Source organism: Cyprinodon variegatus, unplaced genomic scaffold, assembly GCF_000732505.1.
Source record: "Cyprinodon variegatus isolate N-32 unplaced genomic scaffold, C_variegatus-1.0 Scaffold1314, whole genome shotgun sequence".
NCBI classification, from domain to species: Eukaryota; Metazoa; Chordata; class Actinopteri; order Cyprinodontiformes; family Cyprinodontidae; genus Cyprinodon; species Cyprinodon variegatus.
In genome coordinates, this window is record NW_015151767.1 from 12,284 (window position 1) to 15,594 (window position 3,311).

Here is a 3,311-nt window from a genome sequence, read left to right on the forward strand (position 1 = left end):
GTGTGGTCCTTCTTTGTTTGTCTGTGCCCACAAACGGGTGTGCATGCTTTCTCAGATGTGTCTTTGACTGGCTGTCCTTGACATTCTTAGAAAAAGAATAAGCAGAAACATGATTGCGCAAAAGAACAAGGAGAGATCGAGTGTCACAAATAAAATGTTGGCAAACAACATGCTGCCTGATTTTTCCTGCCTGAGCACATACATGAACAAACATGCTTTTTTCTCAATAGGCAAGAAAGTTCAAAACTGCTGTGCAAATAACATTCAGCTTAACAGCAAAGGAGTTCAGAACTCTACTTCTAATTAAAAAAAAAAAAAAAACTTTGCATTTTTTTAATTTACAGTGCATTACCCTTCATTTGCAAGATGATTTGTAATTAAAAAAAATCCAAAGAATTTCCTTTGTATTCTTATATGATCAGAAGACACTGATAGTGAAATGAAAATATCTTTTTCAGAACATCAGGCTTATGTTTTAAACTAAACATATTTACTCCTATATAAATCCTATTTTTTCCACATTGTGTTTGAATGCCTGGAAGTGATAATTGATAATTGTTTGTTCAAACCAAAGTTGAAGCCATATTAAAATTTTCAACAAACTAGCATTTTATATTATCCTCCGAAACATTTCACCACAATTTCTTTTTATAATATTTGCAACCTTTGAGCTTTACAGATGTTTTTTTTTTTTCTGTTTTAGAACCATAATCCCACATAATATATAAATGCATTTCAAACTGCCATTATTGTAGTACTTTTTTATTGTACCTTTTTGAAAAGCACATTTGCTCTTTCTTTCATAGTTTTACAATAGTGTCAATTTATTATGTGAAACCCAGGAAAACATATTAAATCTTTTAATTGTAATATGACATCATGTGAAAACACTAAAGTAATACTTTAGCAGTGTAAGATCAAGATGTTTCACATGTGGAAACAAAACAGCAGTGATAGAGAAGATTTAAGGCCCTCTTATTTTATTTTATCTAACTATGAAATACTGTAACATAAAAAGCAATACCCTGTGAGTCTACAGGCATTTGCACACCTTAAGCTTTTTACAATAAAAACGCCTAATGACGGGTTTTGTACGTACTTCTAAGACAATTATCAAGCTTTCGCCACAAGAGGGCAGCATAAAATCACTTTTACAGCACTGAAGTCCATCAGCAGCCAACACTGCTATATAATAGCACATCTCTGTGATAAAGGAGGAGAAAAGTCACAGCAAATACTTTATAATATATGTTGTAATATTTAAATATAATTCTACTATCAGGGATATTTTGAACACCATAATTCTGTATATTTCCTTCCTTTGAACTTACCTATTGTAGTTGTTCAAATTTAGTTTAACGCTGCAGAGACACATGGATCACATCTTTATACCCATAATTGCCTGATTAGATGTAGACATGTCTCTGAATTTTTATTTTTATTTTTTAGTTTAAGGTTATTTCATACATCTATCAACTGCTAAACTGTGATTTATCATAACCTTCTTTCTTCTATGTTTTGATGAAGTGTTAGGCTCTATTCCGCCAGCAGATTTTTAAGATTTTACATGGGATGGCAAAGGTGGGGGAAAAAAAAAAATTTTTTTTGAATCTAAGAAACAAAAAGTAACCTTTAGGTACAAAATAGCTAAGAAAAATGATCAAACAAATAAATACAGAAGAAAATTTCAGAAAAAGAACTGAAATAACCATATGGGACTGATTTCAGTCGTCACATTTAGGAGAGCTTAAGGTGTTGTTTTGTTGGCCAGCAAAAAATCTCACAAAGAGAACGACGTCTAATATATTTATACTAGAGAAAATACATATTAGACGGTCCAGTTAGGCTGTATTCTTGTACGCCTTCCTGTTCTCTGTCATCAGCTTTCCCTGCATCGTCTTCTTTCTTTCTCTTTGACTGTAAAATCTTCCAATCCTTAACCCTTATTGTAACATCTTATCCATATCTTCAGTTATGTCTGTTTTGATTTTCACTCATCTGGGTCATGGCAACCACAATACAGTGTTAATCTGGAAGGCAACCAAACTTTTGCTCAGTTTTTTTTTTTTTTTCTGAAGAAGTTTCAACACCTGTCCAGCAGTCTTTGTCAGTTCTGTCTGTCCACACCAGAGCAAAATGCAATTGGAGCATCAATGTATTTTAGCAGCATGGAGGTCATTCCTCCTATAAGCACATGGGGATGTGCTAATGTCATTTCTTTGGAATAAGTTCCATACCTGAACTGTAAATGCTGTAAAGCTGTAACAGCAATCCATCCGCTTTGCTCAGTGATGGTGTTTCTATTTTAAACAAGATAGTCTTCTTCACTCCTGTAATTGATTGAATCTTGTCAGCCCGGTAACTCAGAGTTCTGATAACAGAAAGGTTATGTTCCAATGGTTGATGTGAGTAAAAATGCTGGTATTAGTCTGTATTTGTAGGTTTCCAGTAGACTCATCTTCACTCAATTCTTCAGCTGTTGGACTTTCAGTGGCAGGCCTCTCATGTTTCTATATCATACTCTTTTCATCTAATCTCACAGACTATTCTTATTTTTCACCATCAATTGTTTGCCAGAAAAAAAAAATCTCCAGTTTAAATGCCCTTTTTATTTTTATTTTATTTATTTATTTTAGCATTAAATTTGCAAAAAAATAAAATAAAAAATAGCCCAGTTATTTCGGCAAAAGGTCTATAACAATATAAGGCCAGAGATTGTAGGCTACTTTAAAGAACCTAAAATATGTTCTGAATGAACATGGCCTACAAGTACCTTTTGTTACTAATTCATACTATCAATAGTTTGCATGCTGTGAGCGTGTGAAACTGAAGTCACATACTTTGTGCCATAAACCTTGTTGGGCTGGTTTTTTGTACTTTTTACAGTGACATTTTGTTACATCGCATTCGCATAGCGAATCTACTTCAACTTTTGAGTGTACATCAGTCGTGCAAAAAATAGGAACAGAAAATCACTATTGTAATTGTTATATTATTTAATGATACTTCTTTTTTTTTTTTTTTTTTTTCTATTTATTTTTATTATTTTATTTTTATTTATTATTATTTTTTTTATTTTTTATTTTTTTATTTAATGATACTTCTGATTCCTATTTATATGATTTTTAACCAAATTTAGTCAATATTGTTGTGTGTTATTCTAATTAGCTCAACATAATTTCTTATCGTCGATATAATTTTTAGCTGAAGTTTTACAAATTACCACATTTTAAGTGGTTTTGAAGGCAGCACTTGGTCGTGCCTGTTTAGTGCCGCTATAGTCCCGCGCATGCGCTGTGCAAGCAGGAAAG